General features: G+C 36.9%; 1 long non-coding RNA gene and 1 other non-coding gene across 3 annotated transcripts in view; one reads left to right on the top strand and one right to left on the bottom strand.

Annotated features, from left to right (window-relative positions):
* Positions 1-852, bottom strand: part of LOC135083999 (small subunit ribosomal RNA) — a 1,903-nt gene extending 1,051 nt beyond the window's left edge. The window contains exon 1 of the ribosomal RNA XR_010259749.1: positions 1-852. This exon is cut by the window's left edge and continues 1,051 nt beyond it. This is a non-coding gene — a ribosomal RNA (small subunit ribosomal RNA).
* A 21,171-nt stretch (positions 853-22,023) lies between these two features.
* LOC135083605 (uncharacterized) lies at positions 22,024-24,979 on the top strand. 2 transcript variants are annotated; one of them, XR_010259672.1, is made up of 6 exons: positions 22,024-22,469; positions 22,565-22,729; positions 23,092-23,148; positions 23,581-23,650; positions 24,104-24,298; positions 24,920-24,979. It is a non-coding gene; the product is annotated as an uncharacterized LOC135083605 (long non-coding RNA). The 2 variants fall into 2 exon arrangements; XR_010259673.1 differs by having other exon boundaries at positions 22,028-22,469; positions 24,104-24,155; positions 24,920-24,972.

The following is a 24,979-nucleotide window of genomic DNA, read 5'->3' as shown; positions in this document are numbered from 1 at the left end:
AGCATTTTGAGCCCGCTTTGAGCACTCTAATTTGTTCAAAGTAAAATTGTCGGCCCATCTCGACACTCACTGAAGAGCACCGCGATAGGATTTTGATATTGAACCGACGTTTGACCGTCGGCTCACCGACGATATGCTCCGCAAACGTGTCAGTATCACCGCGGATGCGGTGCACCGACAGCGCGGCGCACAAATGCAACTACGAGCTTTTTAACCGCAACAATTTTAGTATACGCTATTGGAGCTGGAATTACCGCGGCTGCTGGCACCAGACTTGCCCTCCAATTGTTCCTCGTTAAAATATTTAAAGTGTACTCATTCCGATTACGAGGCCTCGTAAGAGTCCCGTATCGTTATTTTTCGTCACTACCTCCCCGTGCCGGGAGTGGGTAATTTGCGCGCCTGCTGCCTTCCTTGGATGTGGTAGCCGTTTCTCAGGCTCCCTCTCCGGAATCGAACCCTGATTCCCCGTTACCCGTGACAACCATGGTAGTCGCAGAAACTACCATCGAAAGTTGATAAGGCAGACATTTGAAAGATGCGTCGCCGGTGCTGGACCGTGCGATCGGCAAAAGTTATCCAGATTCATCAAAATTAACGACTTCGAACGCGAGGCCCTCCGTCGATTGGTTTTGATCTAATAAAAGCACTCGTCCCATCACTGGTCAGAGTTCTGATTGCATGTATTAGCTCTAGAATTACCACAGTTATCCAAGTAACTGAGTAAGATCTAAGGAACCAAAACTGATATATTGAGCCATTCGCGGTATCGCCCTAATACGGCTTGCACTGAGACATGCATGGCTTAATCTTTGAGACAAGCATATAACTACTGGCAGGATCAACCAGGGAGCTTACACATATTATACATATGATAGCTCTCGTTAAAGAATATTAACGAAGAGTGTGTTTGGTGTCTATAGCCCAATTCGACGTTTGACCGACCGAACTGGGCTTGACTACTTGTGTACACTGTTCGCAGTTACAACGTGTGTCGTGAGGCGAGTCTTTGCAACACTCCATAAATTAATATAGAATGCTAAAAAAACACACCCACATAGCGCTCACAGAGGCGCCCACACTGAACGTTCGCATAGACATAACATTCATTCATCACATTTTATAATAAAATCTAACAAATTTCGTATCATGAACGATATGTCAGCCCGGTGTTGGAAAAACCACCCTACCTCTCACGATTTGTCGACACCATCACTACAGAGACATACATCATTGAAATGTTTGCGTGTTGTGAGTGTGTGCTATAGAATACATAAAAATATACACATATTCGATACGCTGATGTAAACGCTAAAAAGCCATCATCGCCCTTATGTAAGGTTAATGTGGCGGGAAGCGTTACAACGAAGCGTATTAAAAAGTGGCCAGTCGAAGCGCGTATGCAAGCACAGATGACTGCACATAACGCGGACACATTGCCCGAGTGAGACAGATCTTTATTACGAATTCGATCATACAACCCATCCGTAGATCTACAAAGTTTAACAAGCGTCCAATGAGCCACACTAAGTCCCGTCAATCTCATTGAACATCCGAAACCTCAGACGCCAACAGAGTGTACATACAGAGTGAAAAAGTTAAAGTTTCATCAACTCTTTCACCACTTTGCTTTAAAACACAACTTATAAACGCACCGATCCGTCGTACGCAGAGTGTGCGCGCGCGCATCATGTTTGTAATACATTTGAGCGTGCGCGCGCGCTCTGCGCACGGCGGTCGCTGTGTTACTGATCTCGCTCGGCCGGTCGCCGCCGACGTCGCGTTTGTCTGTACACTCTCTCGGTTCTCGAGTGGAAGCCGCGAATGGAAAAGAAACATTTTTAACGCTATGCTCGTACGCTGCTGCGCACGCGCAGCTTTAAACGCTAAGTGTAAAAAAAAAAAAAAAAAAAAAAAAAAAAAAAAAAAAAAAAAAAAAAAAAAAAAAAAAATTAAAGTGACACACCCCCTATACAATGTATAACCAGATAATTAATAATTTAAAAAAATATATTGAACTATAAAAAGTTAGGTTAGATTAGGTTAGGTTAGGTTAGGTTAGGTTAGGTTAGATGATCCTTTTTTTTTCTTTATTAAAAAGATGATACAGAAAAAAAATAATTGATTGCGATTAAAGTGTTAAAAGCGACACCCCATAAATCACGAAAATATAGGAAAATTACAAATATTTATAACACATAAATACAATAAAATAATTAATAAGAAAAAAAAAAACAAATTTTAATTGAAAAAAATTAAATAAAAAATTATTGAGTTGACAAAACATACATACCTACCACCACAGCTCTTTATAATATTTTTATTATAGTTCTTACAGCCAATAATTAATATTCAAAACTTTGACTAATTAATATAAGTAAGTATACCATAGTAGGTGTGTTATGTAAATAACCAATTTTATATTAATAAATCAAACTAATTTGCAATCCCTGAAATTACTTTAAACTCTTGAAGACCTAAAATTATTAATAACGTCGTTTTGCACTTATAGAAATTAACAAAGTTTTTTAGGACATTTTTGTCTAGAATAGACAAAAATGTACAACACTATCGGTACGTAAAGTCTGATTTTTAATCACACGAAATTTTGCCAACATTAAAACATTCCCACTAAAAATGGAGAGCATTCCCACAAATAAAAAAATAAACCTTTATTGGATTTAAGGTTTCAATTTAAAAATTAAGACTTAAAATTGTACCGATCATTTTAAAATGGTTATTTGAGTTTTTATATTATCATATTTTTGAAGTTACAATAAAATTAAGAACATTATTTTTCTATTACTGAACTCCCTGGCCAATAATCCATAGGTTACGAAACTTTTTTACGAAAACCTTTGTTTAAAGTGAAATCTTCGCTTCATAAAATGGCCAATTTAACAAGATGCCAATTTTATAATCCAAGTTGATTATGAGGACGACAATGATGATTGATGATCATCAATGCATATTTTAGTTTATGTTAATAATATTATTTTTAAACATATTATGTTGTTTTACTGTGTTAAAAAGGCGTTTTTTTCTATTCAATCTCAAAAATGTACATAATAATTAGTGTACATTGAATTCACAAAACAAACAATAACAATCATACTAAACTTGTAAGTTGTACTTGATGTACCTAATTCGGTTTCATATTTTTATTACCTTTATTCCAAACAATTCAAAGCAAAAAGAGGTTTATTACATCTGAATTGTCAAAAAATTACAGCTGTCAAAATTTCGTCGAATTAAAAATCAAGACAGTAGAGCAGTGGTGATATAGTTTTATTATTGCAATGATTACTGAAAAGTGTGTTATGCAAGTACCCAAATTATTGCACAGTAAATTATTATTACTATTATGATTTAAATTCAATTTTGTGTGTAGATTGAGACAAGGACATAATATTTCCGCGCCCGGGCGACACCTGTCGGGAACCGACCGAACTTCACTGTCCGCTGACGTGGGTGCCATTAGCACGAGGTGCGCTATTGTTTCAATAGATGGCGCTTTAGCAACATTTCTCGGGTAGTGATGTGTAACAGTCGATAGTGTATAAGAGTTAAATTATGTATAAATTAAATAATAACACACACTGAATCATTCATTAATATGCAAGTATATGTATGTAGTGAAAATAAATACCAACAACAGTAGAATATAATATTGCTTATTTACATACAGTAACATTATGTATTTAATTTTATCGTTAATTTATCAACTAATTATAGATATCGACATTTTTTTACATTTTAAAAATATTTATTAAATTGATAATAATAATAATCATAATAATACAAATAAAATAATATCGATACTCGAATCTACAGAATGTTATACTACATCACTACCCAAGAAATACTGCTAAAGCGCCATCTATTGACACAATTGCGCACCTCGCGCTAGTGGCACCCACGTAATTTCACACACGCCAGCGGTTCGATAGGTGTCGCTAGAGTACGAAAAATATTTTGTACATAATTTTATTTTCTACACAACGAAATTTTATAAAAATTAGTAATAATTTATATGTTACGGTAAATGTGAAAATTATGAATAATCGCCGGTTATTATGAATAATAATTACCTCATGATTTGGTAAATGTGATTAATATGAGATCATTTATGTGTGTATGAACTAAATAGGCGGCTTAGCCTACTTTTCACTTTAAATCAAAACAATGTGTTATAGTAATGTTATGCAAAAACCATTCCAGACTCATTTTGCCAAATTATATTAATATAATATTATATTATATTATATTATATTAAAACGTCGTTCAATGTGAGGCTGTACACGAGCCGGTGTTCTCTTTTTATGGTATTTGTTAGTATTAAGGTTACCTACATTATGAAATAATCACTGATAAATGTTATTAATTTATCACTTTTACCAAGCCTGTCGGTAATTATTCATAATAACCGGCGATTATTCATAATAACCGGCGATTATTCATAATTTTCAATTTATCACATTAACCGTAACATATACACAGAATTATTAATACGAATTTGAGTAGTGAAATAAATGCATAAATAAATATTTTACTTTTATGGTTCATTATTTTAATTATATGTAATATAAAAAAGAAAAAATATAATATTATATTCAATGTCATCTAACAAACCGACGACGGGCACTCGAGCTATTTTTTTTTTACATTTTTAAATATTCTTTATTTTTAATTATATTATCATAAAAAAACATTATAATTCATTATTCATCTTAAAAAAAGAAGCTGCACAAAAAAACATTCATTCATTCATTTCATTCTGAAACTACAATCGCGACGCGACCAACCAGCGACCTCCGTTTGCGCGCGAAGCCATATTTATTTACAACTCCGCTGACCTGCTAAGCCCTCCCCCCCACCCATTTTATGTGAATGGATAAGAAGAAGGATTGGAAAAATTCAAATCGAATCGCGGACTAAGGTGCCATCAGCGCCATCTATCGACAAATGTTGGAACTAAGCCTCAAAAATAATTAAAAAGACGGGTTCGAGAAAAAATAAGTGATAAGTGCTGTGTGGCGCCATCTATTCCAGTTTTGGAATCCAGAGGAACTAAAATTTAAGTTGGCATAGAGGATTTTGCAAAGCAACTGCAAGACGCGTGCGCAACTAGTTTAGACAATATACAGTATGTACAGACAAATAAAAAAATTATCGCTTTTGAAGAGATTAGACAATAATTACAGACAATTATTGGTGTACTTATGAGGTTTACTTATGATGCCGCGAATGGCCCAAAAAGTAGATTCTAAAATAAATATGTAGCATCATTTGTGATCTGTACCGTCACTCATAACATGCACTACGCATGCATAGTATTTATGAGTGTCATGGCTGGTTATGCGCCATACCTGTGTTATCCTCTAGACGTGGAGGTAGGACGTTTGTCTCCACCTACGGAAATGAATGCAGGCTTCGCCAGCAGCCGGGAGGCCCCGCGGCAATGTGCACTCAGTGCGAGTTAGCTTTGTTCTTCAAAAATGTATCCTGTGATGCCGTACTGCATCCGTATATTCTGTGCAGTGGTTATGGACTACACACACGTGAAGTGGGCCAATCGAGAGGCTGAGCTCTCGTATTCACAAACGACGTGAAGCGACGAGCGACGAGCGTGATGCAGCAAATCGAACGCGCAGCTTTGAATAGAGCTCTGCGATTGGTTCATATCAACCTGTGCGTCCACGCGCACTGTGAGACCTCATAGTAAAGTTTGTGAATACAGGCATAAGTGGGGTTTTGATAGCTCTGATAAACAACTATGGATTATGTAAATCCACGGTATCCACTGCGACGGAGATCGTGCGTGGGGATCCTCGGTCGTCCCACCAATAACAGCTCGATTGTCTACGCGATCTTAGTAGATCTCAGCGCCACAGCCAAGGAGTCCCTCCCACAGCCTACGGCAGTGCCCAAACAGGAAGATTGCGTGACTGACGCATTTCCTTCGCGGAAAAGACAACCAGGCCTTTGGTGGGTAGTGGCATGGAGTAGTTAGCAACATGCATGCGATCAATGAGAAAGACTACGGCATGAGGCCTTGCAGTCTTTGGTCTTAGTAACGCATCATTAGACCTTGATATTATTCAAAGGATCTTTTGGTCAGTTACCATGACGCCTTAAATTTTGATAATTTGTCTCAAAACGAGACTGTCTTGAAACGAAATAAGTAATTGGAAATCACGACAAATCTTGTTACCACAAATAATGTCCGTGATGACCCGATATAGTGGTTAAAGGAGATAGTAGTTAATATGGTTGGGGGAGTCACAAATGTAACTCAGGTTAGGTGATTTGAGATTAAGAAAAATAATAAATAAAAGAAACGTCTAGCTGGCGAGGTATCATGGTATCAAATGTTCACAATGATTCCGTTTCAAAAGTAAAAATGACATTTGTTATTGCAAACAACTTTTTTATAACGTAAACCTAAAACTATAACTACTTTAAAAAAATATATTTTGACTAACTCATACGTAAGAAAACTCCAGTTTACAGTCCAAGACATAGTACAATATGTAATGTACTTTGTCTTGGTTTATAAAACAAAGTTTTGTATTTCTTCAGTTCAAAAGAAAAATATCTAGCACGGAAGACGCAAATCAAATTACAATGTGACTAATATAGTATCAGAAAGAATGGAAGGGAACAAAAAAAGAAGACGCTTGTCCTCTTTGAGCGTAATTACAAAAACACTCAACAGAGGGCGGTCCTCGCAATGAGGGATGGATGCTAGGAGGAGTAAAATAAATCAATAGGTAAAAGGTATGCATGTATGCCGATCGTATTGAGTTCGTGGTTAGTCTACAGCGCCCGAACCACTAAGGCGGGAGCCCTACAGTCCAGACTACTGGAGCCCGGACTGGCCACTAGGACCGCAGCTGACTGTGGCCTTTGAGACCGTAACCAGCCAAGCCCGCGGCCGCTAGGGCCGTAGGGCTCCACGTGGACCAGAGCGCCTGCTCGAGGCGCGGCGGGGCAGTGCTCCCGCGCCGCATGAGTCGTGGCCGGCCGCAAGCACGCAGGAGGCGACCGTGCAGTGTTACTGAGTGTATGTGCAATGTATTAAGAATATGAGGAGTGTACTGTTGCTTCTGTAGAGAGTAGTCAATAGGAGGAATGCGGGTGGGTTATAAGACTGACTTAAGTTTTTGACTACACGCGAATGAAATTACTGACAGCGATAAATTGTTAAAAACCCACTAACATGTTAACGTATTGCATGTAACATGCTAGCGGAGCTGACCAGATACCCTGCCAAGCTAAACGAAGGCTATAAATACCTTTTTAGTGTTATCCTTATGCCAAATGCTTGTACGCTGTCACGCCACGCCTACGACGCTCTGCCACACCACGCCGACGATGCTCTGCCACGCCACGCCGACGAAGCTCTGCCACGCCACGCCCACGATGCTCTGCCACGCCACGCCAACGACGCTCTGCTCCGCCGTCAGCTCCACGGCCACGCGAGCCGGAGCCAGCTGAAGTGTTATTACAACAAGCAGTTAAAATTCTATTAAAATCCATAACACGAGAAAAATAGCCATATGAAAACAACGGATTTGATGTCAAATACATTGTCTAGGGTCAGTTAAATGAGTGAATTTATCATTATGAACGGTTTCTATTCAAAGTCATAAAATCTACCTGCTCCGACCATTTAGCTTTTTACTATACTATTTTAAAGGACAGTCAAGTTTACTCTAGCTAGCTAACAACATAAAATACAAGATAGGTAAAAAAAAACTTTAAAACATTACTCAAGAATGCGAGGCTAACTAAAAAGCGTACTTACATACTTGTATAATAAATAGTATGCTGCAGCCACTTTGAAAACCGTTTTCAAAAAGTATGATACGTAAATAAAAACTAAACTATGTATGTAAACAAAAAATGTTTTCAACTTACGCATCACACACCACGCCACGCACGCCGAGCCCACAGCTATGTGTGCATAGATGCCAATGATTATAAAATACATACTTATAAGCGGTTTGAATGAATAAAATGCATTGTAATATACATAATAGAATGCCGTTCGATGTTCGAGGTCTCTTTTACAGGCACGAACAAAGTACTCGGTGGGACAGACGGAATATACGCTAACAATAATATTTCTTACATTATGACCTAAAGGGAAAGAGCATAACCCTCCTTCTGGCGCAGTCGGGTTAAAAAAAATACAATGGTCTCAGTAGACTTTATTGTAATAGTGGGTGCGGCATTTACGGCCACGCCCCTAATATGGCGCCGTCGCGCTACATAATGGCACGCAGAGCTCGCACTAGTCCCTCCTACAGCACCAAAAAAAGTTTATGGGCAGGGATGAACACTGTTATACAGGGTGGAATTTTGTAATGCCAACCTGGAGGGAAAGTACTCTTAATACTGCAGATAGAAAATTTTACTGAAAGAAAACATTCCTTTATTTTTGAAAAGAAAGAGAACTGCATTTATAGATTTTCGAAAATTCAATACCATACCATACAATTTTCTGTACATAATTAAAATAATTTAAGATTTTATGGATTTCCTTTTATTTGATTTATCAAGTTTGTTAGAGAGATTTCATACTTGAGCCTAACGATCGATGCAATAAAAATACATGGTGTAATTTTTAACAGATTTTAGTAGGTTCGATTCCCGGGTGTGGCAAGCAAATTTTTGGAAATCTTTGAATGCAGTTCTATTTCTTTTCGAAAATAAAGGAATGTTTTCCAGGTGGCATTACAAAATTTCACCCTGTATACTTGTAACAGCGCTCCTAACCTAAATATTCGCAATCAAATTGCTGATCTTAATTTTTTGCTGCAAGTGTCTTGTCTTGATTTTTTCGTCGGTTGACTTATACGAGTACGCTAGTTGTATCAACCGAATCGACGCTTAACGAATGCTGTTGGTTGGCTAAATGTCGTTGTACAGATTCCATTGACTACTTATTTGTAATTCCATGGTGCTGTTGTATGTTAAGTCGTAGTTGTTACGTGTGAGCTGCTGGTTCGTCAAATGTTGCTCTGATCTGTAATCGTTTAATGAATAATCCACGAAAGCTGTAGTTGGTCACGAGTTCCAATCCTAGCTTTTTCTATATTTCAAGTGGTTATGTGTCATTTCACGGTGTCTTGTTTGATTTTATTTCATGCTGCTCAGTGCGCTTACTGGATCTCTTCTCTCATATCACGCTGCGCTGTTAGTCTGCTAAATGGATGTAGTCGAGTTTGGAGCCATAGTTATGTGATCTGTCTGGACTCTCTGGAGCTTCCGAATGTAGTCCCATACCACTAATTGATGAATCCCATGAGGTTTGTTGATAAAAATACCATGAACATTCCCAAATTCCAGAATTGAATGCGATTTTTTTTTATTGTGGCTGTGATTTACTACAATGATCCAGCTGCTAAGCCATTTCTTGATTTTGCCTAGTTTTATGTAATCATCATGTCATTTCCTTACAGATATCACATTTTCTGACATTATGGATTGTAATCTAGTTTTTTATCCATGTCATTCCTCTACCGCGACTACCACATCGGTTATTATTGGTTAAGACGTCAAGTAAGACTGCGAATATGTCTTCATTATTGAGTGCAACCCTTTTCTCTCGTCGTACTGCTCGTTTCGTAATAACCATAAACAAACAACTAGTCAAATGTCAGAGTCGATCTAGCAGTTGCTACCGAAAGAGTAAAATAAAACTAATCGATAATTCGAACATGAAATGTCATGTTATAAATCGTTAAAAAGTAGGTACTCTATTATTATCAGAAAATTATAGCCTCATAACATAACCTACAAAAAGCTTTTATGAAAGTCAAATCTTGCTTGCTATGGTGTATTTATTAGGTTTTGGTGCCACATAAGATTTTCACTCTTTTGTATGATTTGCCAAAGAAGATTCCAGAAGGTAATACTGTTACAATTTATCGTATCTACTTATACAAAATTATATAGGAACCGACAATGCTGTTCGTGACATGATGCGGGCTACGTTCACTTCGACCTGACTGCTTCAGAACAGATAACATGCTTTCCATTCGTAACTACGCTTCATTGAATCCTGTATTATTCACGCACAGGAAGGTGCGTCACGTATCCTACAGAGAACTGACACTTGAAATTTATAAAGCAGAAAGTACATACGATTCTGAGCATTATCTAGACAAGAAATACACTCAACATCAAATAAACCGCACCTTCCGCGACGCGAACTTTAAAGATTTTCTTCTGACACAATTATGGTACCCCAACAATATTGGTGTTATTTGAAAGCCCAATAAATATCCTTAAAGAAAATTACATTTCATTTCTAAATAAATGATTAACATATACCATAAATGTGACTTGAAAATAGACCTCACTTTGGGCTCACCTCTGGGATCAATTAGACCAATTTTTATGGTTATAAAACCAAATAAAGATCTCACGTGTCCTCTTTAACAGATGGATAGCGATTAATCCCAACTTAACAGTTTTATAGTAATAAAAAATTGCTATAGCGTAGCTACCTATTTTTTGAAGAAGTGACTCTGGATCCTTGTAAAGACACATTTTTGGGGTAAAAACCTTTCCTTTAATGAAATGAAGTTTAGAACTAGGCTTTCAAATGGTACCAATGTTGGTGGAAAGTGGGGATGCATACGTTTGATAAGTGCTTGTCGCGGGAGGTGCGATTTATTTGATGCCGAGTGTAGTTTTGGAATTTATTGACTGTAGTATCTCTATTAAATGTAAGGAAGGCAAGGATAATTTAGTGCTACTGTTAACTAGCATGGAGCTAATATGCCTATCCTAAGTACAAGAAACTTTGTATCACAGCAAATTACAATATCGAGACTGTATTTACTATTTATTAATCACGAATGTAGCTATATCAGTATCAGAAACAAGAAAGTAGACGCTCGTCCTCTTTGTGTCTTCACAAAAATACTCAACAGAGGGCGGTATTTGCAATGAGGAATCCTAGGAGGGGTGGTTTTAAATTAATGGGGAAACTAAAGACGTGCTTGTATGCCGATCGTATTGAGTTCGTGGTTAGTCTACAGCGCCCGATCCACTAAGGCGGGAGCCCCACAGTCCAGACTACAGGAGCCCGGACTGGCCACTAGGACCGCAGCTGACTGTGGCCTTTGAGACCGTAACCAGCCAAGCCCGCGGCCGCTAGGGCCGTAGGGCTCCACGTGGACCAGAGCGCCTGCTCGAGGCGCGGCGGGGCAGAGCTCCCGCGCCGCATGAGTGGTGCCGGCCGCACGCAGGAGGCGAGAAGAGCTTTCCACCCCGCGCGGCGCCGGCCACGTGTGGTCCGCCGGTGGGAGGACCGTGCAGTGTTACTGACAGTGAACTATGTGTGTAAGAAAGTGAGGAGTGTACTGTAACTTCTGTAGAGAGTAGGTAGTTAATAGGAAGCATGTGGGTGGGACAAAGGACAATGAGGTTCTAAGAAGAATGTAAGCTACAAAATAATGACTAACTTTTTCTAACTCCACGTGAACGAAGTTGCGTGTTACTGATGTATTGGAATTTGCTGTAATATGCAAATATGACTATCATACATAGAATACCATGTGGTTATTATCATCTACAAGTGTAGTCTAATGAGTTGTTTTAAGTGTGCTTCAAGCATGACTAACGCCTGTGCAGAATATGCATGTCCCATATGCATTTGAAGTAAAATCACTTGTGATGATTCCTTTAGGCGTTAAAACCCTGTTTATTTTATTTTTCTTTATTCAGAAAACCACAGCTCTTTATGAAAATAATACAAACAGGTATTTTTGTTTTGTTTCTTATAGCCAATAACTACAACTCTATTTACGAAGATTAAGGTTAACTATTTGTTTTGTCATAAAATTTAATAATATCTAGCACAATTATCTATCAGTCTGAAGGCAGCAGGGAAACCAAGAGGTGACGTGATCGCATCTGCATCATTTTTGTTTGGGAGATGGTTGATCAAGAGCTAGTTAGTAGCTTCAGCTATCAGTATAATAATGTTCAAAAATTAGAATGTAAAATTGTACCTACCATACTTATGATGCTACATCACCATACATTGGGCTGGTCAAATCTGCCATGGAATTGATGGCTTTTGGAGTATGCTGCGATGACATTGGTAAGCAAGCTGGCATCGGGCAGTTGATTGGGGAAGTATACTGATTGCAGTGGATTTATAATGACGATTAAATGTTTGTTTTGAAAGCTGTAGGTAGTTATTGAAAAAGCCATACTTTGAATAATTAACTTTTAAAAAAAAATAAAACCGACTTCAAATGCGCGATCACAAAAAAAACTAAAAATTAAAAAATATTGCGTATAAAAAAGTTCATCCCCAATTTTCCACCCTTGGGGATGAAATATTTTCTTCAAATTCGCATGAAACCACCCTTTTGATAATACCTATTCAACAAAAAAATAATCGTTCAAATTGATTTATAATCGGCGGAGATATTGCGTATAAAAAAGTTCATCCCCAATTTTCCACCCTTGGGGGTTGTTTTTTCTATTATTAAATATAAATGGGACCACCCTTGAGGTATTACCTATACGCCGAAAAAAGATTTGTTCAAATCGGTTCATAATTGGCGGAGTTATCGCGTAACAAACATAGAAAAAAAACATACGGGTCGAATTGAGAACCTCCTCCTTTTTTGAAGTCGGTTGAAAAGAGACAATTACAAGTATGGACTCGAAAATGATGTGGTTCTTATAAATTGCTTATTATCCTACTAATATTATAAATGCCAAAGTTTGGATGTCGAAGCGGTCGCCCGCGACTTCGTACGCGTGGATCCCGTTTTACCCCCTTCATCTATCTTACAAAAGGATTTTCCCGCTAATTCCCGTTCCCGTGGGAATTCCTTTCTTAGTGCACCTCTACGGTACCTAAGCTACGTCCCTTCCAAATTTTAAGTTCCTACGTTTAGCCGTTTAGGCTGTGCGTTGATATGTCAGTCAGTCAGTTTCTCCTTTTATATATTTAGATTAATTTAATGTAGACTGGCGTCATTGCTATGCGCTTTTTCCAGGAGTATAGTTTATTTCAAAGAGTATACAAGTTAATAAGAGGGTTTACCTTAATTTAAGTTTTATACCTAACCTTTCACTCCACCAAAGACGTGGTTTCCTGTACGCATGTTTGTCGTGCAGGCAGAAAACACCATCGCGAATGCAAATTACATTTGACATTCATAAAGGCTTCTCATTTGGGTAAAGTCATAATAAATAGATAAACATTAATAAATTGTTATAATTATATTAAGTATAATATTATATTTATTGATAAATAAATAAAATCATTGGCATCAAATGTGAGAATATAGCTGGGGCATGACCTGAATATAATACCTGAAATTAATAACAACATTTGAGTTAAAATATTCATAAATACATAGGAATAACACGCGGGAATGTTCAGAGGAGGAATTTGGGGATACAGTACATAATTAACAAGATAAGGAGGTGAGGAAATTGTGGAAGAGTAAAAGGACAAGTGCTGGAAGAAGGAATGATATGAATGGTTACAAATTTATTAAAGGAAAATATAATATGATATGATTTATATTATTTTACATTGAGCATATCCATATTGCATGAAACCATAATATTATTTATTACTTTCTATGATACTTATGAGTAAAGGCATATGTAATTTAGGTTATTCAGTTTAAATGATATTGGTTCAGTTGGTTGCATAATATGCGTACTATGTAGTAAGTATATAAATTCCACTTACCAAATGAATGGCTAGTGCATGCAGACAGGCGACGGCGATGCGGCGGCGACTTGCAGGGCTACTGCAAACAAAAAACACGGTTATTTATTTATTCATTCAATGAGAATTATAGATAGTTATAACGTATTATTTCGCTCGCCTACATTATGGGACTCCAATTCCATACTAACTTGCATTGAGTGAAAGTTGAAGTTGAATTCCTTCCTCAATTTAATAGATATCACTCAAATGTATTTCAATGAAATAATATCCTTTCTGGTCCTTTATGAGGCACCAAAGATCTGAAGTGGAGGCCGCGTACCGGAAAACGCAGCGTGTGACGTCCACATACAAGGTGGACCGACGATATCGTAAAGGTAGCAGGATGGCGCTGGACGCCGGCCGCTACTAACCGGGCAATATGGAAAGCATTGGGGGAGGCCTATGTTCAGCAGTGGACGTCCTGTGGCTGGGATGATGATAAATATCTTTTCTAAACACATAAGGGGCTTACAATTTGAAGTCTGTGCCAGAAAATCCACTGAACTCTAAATAAAAACAAAATAAATCATACTAACTTCGCTTTCTTTCGACGCAGATGCCGTGTCGCCGCATCGCTTCCACGCCCGGCTCCCTGCGCCCAGCCGAAGACGACGAACATGTAGCAGTGGAGTTAGTATTCGGAAATGATAGGACAATATACGTTTCATCCATGAAGACGCGCCCCGCCATTCTTACGCTGTTTGAGTATCGATAAGGTACACGTTAAATTATCCATGAGTGCACACGCACACTACAATAATGACGCTCGTATCGAACTCGCCGCACCCCGCGCTTCCCTCAATCAAAAATTGATGGGGCGCGTCTCTGTGGATGAAACGATCTATACAAGGGGGTGGATAGACATTGAGAGTAAACAGGAGAGCAGAGGCTCATACTCGGAAACTGCTCAACTACAGTTGCTTTCAGACTATCGTTGGAAGGTCTAATTTTGTCTTTGACGAGCCTAATAAAGGAATAGAGTAACAAGCAATCAGTAGTTGTGTGGAATAACAATCATCTATCCTATCCTCACAAAACATTAGAAAAAGAATAGGATAGGAAATAGGATAATCAAAATCAAAAATATTTATTCAGTTTAGACCACAAGTGGCACTTATGAACGTCAATAGAAAATAATAAAAAAAGAAAAAGGTAGCCCTTATGGGGCACTTTACATGTCTCCTTTAATTATCTTTTGGGCCCTACCAGCGCTTCGAGACAAACATATTTTATGGCAAGTGCTGAGAAGAAACGCCGGAACAAACTCAGTCACCACTTATTGCCAGGAATTATGTAACGGTAAGAATAGTCAAATTTAAGTACATCAAATATGTGCAGATTGAACTGACCACGCATCCTTGCCTCTCGTAGTTGTCTGCAGCTTGAAGCGGGCGGACGCTCAGGCTCGCAGCTCAGGCTCCGGCACGCGCTCGCAGCTCGCGCGTGCTCGACCCGCCCGCTGCGGCGCGGCCGAAGACGACGAAACATGTTGCAGTGGAGATTAGTATTCGGCAATGATAGGGCAATATAAGGGGGTGAAACTGAAAAGTTATTGAGTGTATCTAAGAGACTGTAAGTAGAGAGCTCATACTACACTAACTATGGCTAAAGAGAAAATACTCTTAAACATATTAACATAATGATAAAACATAACTAAAATACCTACTTTAGTCTTGGATGAGTCAACAATTACATCAATACTGATCAATTAACACAAAATTATTTAAGTTTTCAAGGGTTCATGATCATGAATAAACAATTTACCTTCCATAGCTTTCTGCAGTTTCAAGCGGCCGACGTTCAGGCACGGAGCTCGCAGCTCTCGCTTGGTCGGCGGCGGCGCGGCGAGTCGGTAGCGTCGGCGGCGGCGCGGCGGGCTCACGGCGCAGGCGCGGCGGGCTCACGGCTCGTGAGCAGAAGACGACGAAACATGTTGCAGTGGAGATTAGTATTCGGAAATGATATGAGCGATAAGGGGTAAAGGAAAATTCAGTAGCTCAATTTCTGTTATTACTCAAAAACATTTTAGATGAGGCAGATTAGGGACAGGATTTGTGGCTAACCACATTGTTGTATCAGTACATAAACAAAATAATAAATAACCCTCCTTCTGGCGCAGTCAGGTAAAAAAATGCCTACCTGCGTTTTTTCACGTAACTGCTGTCAGTTGAAAGTCGACCGTATCGACTATGACGCACTGAGGCGGTAGGGACGAGAATCCTTTCGCCTGCGAATGTAAAAAGAGCAATATTTCATTGGAGTGTTATAGACATGGTAGTAAATAAATTGACAGGCATTGGTCAGTCAGAGTACTTATGAAGAAGCAATCTCAAACTCAAATTATTTAACTAGACTGTAAATACTGAAATATAGTTCTATCATTACACGTAAAAAAAAAATTTCAGAATTTTCATCTTCTGGTACCCTAGATTTGCTCAGCATAAAGGGCCTTATTACAAAAAAGTTAAACCTGGGACAAACTCTGAAAACGACATTTCCATACTAACTGTCAATTTAAACCAGAGTTCAACCAGTCTAACTTTTGTAATAAGGGGGAATATGTTCGAGGAAACATATCACATTGCCGTCAGAACCAGGGAAGCGAATCAAATTTGCAAAGCTTAACTGCACATTCGGACAATGGGAAAAGAAGAAGTTCTATAAAGATGGAAAACTAATTTAATTGGCAAAGTCCGAGCAGATCTTAACTATGCTGTATTTATTTATTTTAAATAAATAAATAAATACAGCATAGTATTCACAACAATGCCTTGGATATTGGAATCAATTTTGCACAACAAGTAAGCTTTTATCTTATCTGGGCCCGTTTTCCACCTGACGGAGTGATTATCTGAAGGTAACTTCATGGACAAGTTCCATATTATTGTCTAGACATTTGATTTAAGACAATAGGTAGGTACCTAGGTAGGTGGTACTCAAAAAGTAATTAGAAATTGAAAATGTGTAGAATTTCAGCAATTCAATTTGAATTGATTTGAAGACAACAATAATTATACACTTGTCTAGGCAGTTATGGATTCACTTCAGGTGATGGATGAATGAGCTACATTCATGATTGGTAGAGCATGCATAACCAACAGTTACTTAGCTGGCCTGCCCCTTCAGTGCTTACATACAAATTAGCAAGTGTACCAATAGAAATAATGGTGGAATGGAATAGATATTCGATGAATACGACTGGAATTACGATACATTTCAGAGGAACATCGTTATTGTCTACCTACCCACTTGCATGCAAGCATGGCGCATAGACGCACTACGAATGGTCTACGTTTGTTGAAATATATTTCAATAATCTGTAACCACTAGTAGCGGGTTTCAAGGACTGGCGTCTAAGTATTTAATTAGCTCTGCAAGTTTCTAAGTACCTTTTCAATCCTGCATGCCGACGCGACGCCGAGAACACTTTCAAGATGGCGTACCAACATAGCCTGGCAGCAAAAGGCTTGGAGAATGTGCACAGGAGCTGTAATCACAAACAATTAAATTACTTACTTTATCAGAATAACTTGGTCAGAGGGAAGGTTACTTTGTTTAGGTTTCACAAACTAATACTACATTTGCTAGCATTGATTGATAATAACGCCGGCAAGCCGGCAATATGGCCGCCATCCACTAAATTTAGGAAAAATTAAATGTACCTATCTTTACTTGAGCATGGCATGGTAGTGAAACTAGTTCGTATTTAATATTATTAATATATGTGTACTAAAATAATTATACATGAAACTTACGGGATTTTCAAGCACATTTTGTAGGGCTAGGGAGTAAAGTCTTCGGTCACTACAACGGGCTCCGAGTTTTCACGTTTTGATGAAATATAATGTAAATTAAACTTCTGACAAGTTTTTAATAGTTTGATTGACAAGCCCTACTACAAGATCTACTACTTATTACAAGATCACAAGAAGCCGGTCGGTAAAAGAAAGAAAAACTATTGAAATGAAAGAAGAAACATGGCGTCACAACATAGGAAATACGTCATGAATGAATGATAAATATGAATGAACAATCTATCAAGATCGGAAACGGAAATAAGATAAATAGTGACGTGACCCTCGCGGGAAAGTTTATACAAAGATCGATAGTTGATTCTTTGTGTTTCTTTTATTTTCAACTACATGTTAATAATTTTTATAATACTCCTCCTACATGTAAAGTAGGGATGATTTTTTTTTTCATTTTCTGCCGGGTAGAATCTACCCCATCGTGTGGGGTATCGTTGGAAAGTTTCTAAGACTATTTTTCCATTTATGGATCTGTTTGCAAATGATTAAAGTTTAAAGTGCCAATTTTTGTTCCAGTAGGGCGTCCCCCTCCCCCTCCTCTAAAAACTAAACTATTGGCTTGAAAAATCTGAAAAAAATTGTATAGTACTGCTTTTCATGAACTTTCAAGGAAAACTATAACGGTTAAGATACATCAGTTAGTTTAAGAGTAATAGTCATTTGACTCATGTATTATAAACTAGCCGCCGCCCGCGACTTCGTACTGTCACGCAAACTATTCGGTTTAGAAAAAAAATATTTTAGAAACCTCGATATCATTTTTGAAGACCTATCCATAGATACCCCCCACGTATGTTTGGTGAAAAAAAAATTTTTTGAGCTTCAGTTCTAAGTATGGGGAGCCCCCAATATTTTTTATTTTTATTTTTGCATCAAAATCTTAATGCGATTCACAGAATACATCTACCTACCAAGTTTCACCAGTATAGCTCTTATAGTTTCGGAAAAAAATGGCTGTGACATACGGACAGACGGACAGGCGGAGAGACAGACATGACGAATCTATAAGGGTTCCGTTTTTTGCCATTTGCTACGGAACCCTAAAAACGGTCCAGTAGTTTTTGAGCCTATTCATTACAACCAAACAAACAAACAAACGAAGTTTTTCCTCTTTATAATATTAGTGTAGACTACAACGCAACTTGACGACGAACGAAAATCACTAAAATTCGTATCGCGGTGTCGCTTTGACAGCTAGTTCAAACGAAATCAAAACGCAACTGCTTCTTTGTTTAAAAGCTGAAAGAAAGCTACTTTTTCTCAAACTCAAGTCACGTCTCCACGAACATTTAATTTTGCTGTTTTTAGTGATTAAAAGTGATTAAATCCGTTGTTTCGTCTTTTTTTGCGCGTGAACATTACCGCGATACCGAATTTGCACCTCAGCTGGAATTAAAAACGAAGTGCAACTGGTGAAGAAGCGCCAATGTAGGTATTGGAGACGTTAAAAATTAGCGCAATCGGGGCACTGAAATGTCAAAATTCCGTAGAATTAAAAATCAGACCATAGATTTTTTTCTTTCTATAAAAAATGTTCCCTACATCACTGTGAGCGAAGATTGTGGTGGGGAGTGTCCTTTTTGCAAACGGATACGGAATGGGCGTCACCCAAGCTAGAGGCGGAAGCCGTGGCCAAATGCGACACTTTGATTGGTTGATGCCCGCTGTGTGCGCTTGTATCAAGTTTTGTGTGATTGGTTCTTCAAGTTTGTTTTTATTGGCACAACTGCATTATGTACCTATTTAGTTGACTTCCGGTTCTGGTCCAATAAATTATTATTCTTTCAAAAAAGTAATAACGTTTAACACAATAACGTTATTAATATTTCAAATAAATTCGAGTGTATTAGCTAGAAAATTAATAAAGATTGTTTCACAGAGCTAAGGATTCTTTAAATAAATGGTTAAATATTTTGATTGTTAATAATAGGCGATAGCTTTTACCTACTTGCCGTTTTAGCATTACCGTGCCGTTTTGCTTGACAAGAATTTGGTATTACGTGAGTGACCATGACCACCCACATTTAATTAGTCAAGTTTAATTAGTAGAATAATGTTATGTTCAAAAATTGGCCAAGTGCGTGTCGTGCCACGCGCAGTGTAGGGTTCCGTAGTTGTCCTTCGTTACCACATTTTATTTCAGAAGCAAGCAATTACTTCATCTAGTCACTTGTAATATTTTCTTCTAAGGATTTTTTATTAGGTATGAATTTTTATAATGATGAGTAAAACGCATTACTCTTAAACTAACTGATCTATCTTAACCGCTATAGTTTTCCTTGAAAGTTCATAAAAAGCGCTATTATCAAGAATTTTCCCAGATTTTTCAAGCCAACAGTCACCAACAGTTTAGTTTTTAGAGGGCGGGGGGGGGGGGGGGGGGACTTTGATACAGCAATGCCAATGGGATCTGAATATTTATCAAAATACCTAAATGTACGTAACAAAACGGTAGTATAAAAATAGTAAGGCCATAAGGCTTGTTATACCTACATTGACGAAATATTGTGAATGCTCTTCATTTATTCAATTCGAAATATTTGTAAGTATGCACCCAAATAAGGGGTAAAATTAAGGGGTTAGAAAAATTATAATAAAAATAAACTTTTTTAAAAACAAGCTTTATCCTGAAATGCAGTTGTACTAAAACGAAAAAAATAATTGTAGGTAGGTATGCTAGGTTCAAAGAATTTCGAAAGCTTGTATCGCGCATGGAATTTATTCCTCTTTTTTTCTGTTTGCGCTACAAGCTTTCGAATTTCTTTGAACCTAGCATACAATTATTTTTTTCGTTTTAGTACAACTGCATTTCAGGATAAAGCTTGTTTTAAAAAAAAATTTTTTTTATTATAATTTTATTTTACACTTTTTAGTTGTAACTATCTCAATATCTGGGCCTGGTCATCATTTAAGTGCTCGGGAAGTCGAATTCAACGAACCCAAACTCGATAAGTTTCCGCCGTTTCGTTTAGGAGTTCCTATGGCCACCTCCTGACTCCATCATCAGACCCGCTCAATGGTACCATAATATTGCATTGTCATCGTACTTACATAAGTATACCAAATTTCAGCTCAATCGGTTGAGGAGAACTGGTCTTAAATTCAGTTGCAAGATTTGTCCCACACATACTAACAAGTGAAGTCAATATAAAGCTTGTAAAAAGCTTGTAAAAAAGCTTGTAATAATAAAATAAGGGAGTAATCATTCATACTATTTTAAAAAAAATATTTTTGTTCCATCATGTTTATCAATTTTGAGTCGTTCTCTGTTATTAAAATAATAGCTGTGCCCGCGACTTCGTCCGCGTAGAAGTCGAAAACGTTCTCATAGGATTTTTAAATGGTTTTTAACGTTATTATCTAAATCTTTGAATACTTAGGTATAAAATATCTATATATATAAAAATGAAACCCGTTTTCCGTTGTCACGACATAACATGAAAACGGCTTGACCGATTTGGCTGATTTTTTTTTGTAGTTTTCTAATACTCTGCACAAGGTTTTTACGGAAAAAAATATAAAGAAAATCTCTACGCTAAGGCGGTACGAAGTTCGCCGGGTCAGCTAGTTACAAATAAACATGAAAGTACAATTTTGTTATGTTTTATGAATATGCAGCTCGGCCTTTGATTCGGTGAAAGTTACTCGGTGGTATTATCTTTTTATATATGTTACGGTCAAAGTGATAAATGTGAAAATTATGAATAATCGCCGGTTATTATGAATAATTACCGCATGATTTGGTAAATGTGATTAATATGAGGTCATTTATGTGTGTATAAAACTAAATAGGCGGCTTAGGGGTGGCCCAAGGGCCACCCCCGCCGCACCTTAACCTATTTTTCACTTTAAATCAAAACATTATGTTATAGGCATCATGGAAAAGTAATATTATGCAAAAAACATTCCAAACTCATTATGCCAAATTATATTAATATATGATATCAAAACGTTCAAAAGTTTGGCTGTACACGAGCACGTACACAAGATGTTGTTCTCTTTTATGAAATTTGTTAGTACTAAGGTTGAATTATTAAATAATCACTGTTAAATGTGATTAATTTATCACTTTCACCGCGACTGTCGGGAATTATTCATAATAACCGGTTATTATTAATAATTTTCAATTTATCACATTAACCGTAACATATACATCGAAATCGAAAACTACACCAAAGTACACCGCAGTATTTATTGGTAAACAATATTTTTTTATTTTCCTACGGGTGCTAGAAACACCAAGTTTCCAGCATGCCACTGGCCGTGGGAGAAGCAGCTTTTCCTCAAGTCTACTCCCGCTACCTCAAGGGCCTTCTGAGGCTAAAACGATCACGGGACGCCCGCGTGCGTTTAGTTTCGAAAATGAGTTTAAAGTAAGTAAATAGGGCATGCAGCACGGGGTGGAAACGCCATAGTGTTTGACAGATGGTTAGTCAAATGTCATTTCTAGGAGCATCCACATAATCTCAGCAAACATAGCCTGTAGGATTGGGCCAATTAAAAAAAAAAAGAGCATCCTTTACGTCAACTGTCATTTTAATGACATTGACAGGACAGTATCCACTCATTCATTCGCTGATTTTGCTCGCTCATTCAATCAATCATTCATTCACTCAATTCTTTTCGAAATTCCGAGAAAAAAATCTTGATTCCGAAATATTCGGAAATAAAAGCAAACAAATAATGGTCATTTTACCGTATTTACATTGTTTACCGTATAAACAAGATGGTTTCTTATTATCACCAAATGCATCGTGACTGGTTGCTCATCCACCAAGTCCAGGGTTTTTTCTCTAGCACGTGATGAAGCATTGCAGGCTCTAAGGATACAGTACCTCCTGCCTGCAAATCCTTTATCAGGAACTATGACAAAGGAGCAACTTCGTCAAAGAAAGGCAAGTCATATTTTTAGGTTATTAAACAACCTTCCAAATTGCTATAAAATTTGCTGCAATTTCCCTAGGACTGAACTGACTGATTTTTGTTTCAGGTCTGCCAATCACATTTTGAGGATAAATAAATCTAAAACAATCTATTTGTTATGAATTGTCATATTGATGAATGGATGTCCTATTTTTTATTTATCCATGAAGAAAATAATAACATCTCGGCGACCATCCAAGCTGTTGCTGATCAGGTCATCCAGTAAGTTAAAGTAAGTATATACCTAGATTCAACCATAAAGTGTTTTGCAAGTACTAATTTAATTAGTCTATACGAATAAAGAAAGTTTAATTTTTTGATTTGACTAAAAAAGTAAACAATGTTCTTAATAAGTATTACTTTTATTTTAAGATCAATCTACTTAGTCAATAAAACTAAAATAGAAAGAGATATTTTACTACTTTTCAATAAAACAAATTATCCTTATTCTATTTGTTTGGATTAGGCACCTTACATAAATTATATTATTGACACGGTAACTTACCACTAAAAATTGAAACATTAATTTTAACATTTAAGATTTCAATACAGGATGTTGCAATAGATGATTATTTATATTTTTTTTCTTTCTAGCTGCTAATAGAGATAACTTCAATTCAATGTTGTTGCCAGATAATGCTGTGAGTGAAGGTATGTTCAACTCAGTTGTAAATAATACCTAAGTACTTTTAAATTGATGAGTCACCTACAATATTCTTTGAACATAATTTATAATTTCAATACGTAATTTAAACTGATTTTTCGTGATAGTAATTTTTCTTTTGTAATGTTTTGTAAGCAATACCTATATTAATTCTGCAAAGAAAACTCTTTCTTGAGTTATTTAAATTATATTGTTTTGTATGATAATTAATTGTACATTAAGTTTTACAGGATTTTGCCAATATATTTATATTTAGTAGAGGTTGCAGTATTCTATCTTATAAAACTATCTTTTTAAATTAATTTTACATAGTTATAACACAGGTTATACCATCATACTTAATTAATTTTATAGGTTTATTTTATGCTAATTTTTTAATTTTGTAATAAATTTTAATTATGTTTTATTAAATATTTCAGAAACTATATCCTGCCATCTACATCAGAGCCACATCTGTCATTATGGATAATATTATTGCTGCGTCCTAAGGTATCATAATAATGTATTTAATTTATTTAAATTCCTACGGGAACGGGAGTAAGCGGGAATAAACATTTGTATGAAAGAATCTAAACCGCGTAAGATAGATCAACGCACAGCGTAAACGGCTAAACCTAGGCACTTGAAATTTGGAAGGGACGTAGCTTAGGTACCGTAGAGATGCACTAAGAAAGGAATTCCTGAAATTCCCACGTGAACGGGAATTAGCGGGAAAAAACATTTGTATGAAAAAATTTAAACCGCGTAAGATACATGAAGAGGGTAAAACGAGATCCACGCGTACGAAGTCGCGGGCGGCCGCTAGTATTCTTCTAAAATTATTAATATTAAGTATTTCAGTTACATATTTTGATGCTTTTTTCAAAGTAGATAATTAATTTTAAGTAAGCGTTTATAATATGTTTAATACATGTATTATACTATTGTTATTAATTATTTCAGGTTCAGCTTGCAAATAAACCCATCAAGCAGAGGCGGTACACACAAACAAAAGGTGGACTCTTTGGTTTTTTTTAAAACGGAGCCCGAAAGCGTATGAGCTATTGCGCCACATATTATTTATTTTGCCTAGTCAACGATCAAGAAAATGAAGGTATTGAGTGAAAAAACTGCCGCAATGATACAGCCCCAAATTTGGTAGGTTTGACAAACGCTCAATAATATCATTTAAATGTAAATTATGTACAGTCGAGTTCATAAATATAAGTGCAGTGCCAATTTAAAAAAATATTGTAAGCGTTTTAACGATCAGACAAATGTAATCATAAGCTGTTCATAAATATGTTGCGGTAACGCAGTATTGACTACGCTACTGCTCTATAATCTGTTGATAATGCGCATGTGCATAATTATACCTTAAGTTGTAAAGGCATTAAAGGTTTATTTTCGTGCGCCATAATGACTGTGATTTCATGGATAAGTCCACGCATGCTGTTTTTGATAATATTAAATTATGAAATAAATAAAAAAAATCTGCTCTTTACGTAAATCGATTAACTTACTAATAATTCTGAGTCGCTCATAAAAAATGGCAACACCTTAAAGAGTCACCCAGTATGTAGTAGTATTATCCTTAATAATATTGTAAATGTTACACCAAATTGAATCTGGTTTAATATGAAAGGAATAAGCGTCGACAAACATCACGTGCGGGTACAAGTCGCCAATTTGAGTTCTTTTTCTATTATTATAAACCGCTTATTCAGTCTGTTATTATTTGTAATAAGAATCATAATAATGTAATTCAAATTGTTTCAGATTCCGGCCCAGTGTATAGTTTTTTTAACTAAAGTTTTTTGTTATTTTTGCCTCAAGAAT

This window comes from Ostrinia nubilalis, chromosome 24 (genome assembly GCF_963855985.1).
Source record: "Ostrinia nubilalis chromosome 24, ilOstNubi1.1, whole genome shotgun sequence".
In the NCBI taxonomy this organism is placed as follows: Eukaryota; Metazoa; Arthropoda; class Insecta; order Lepidoptera; family Crambidae; genus Ostrinia; species Ostrinia nubilalis.
This window is presented reverse-complemented; position numbering and strand designations above follow the sequence as displayed.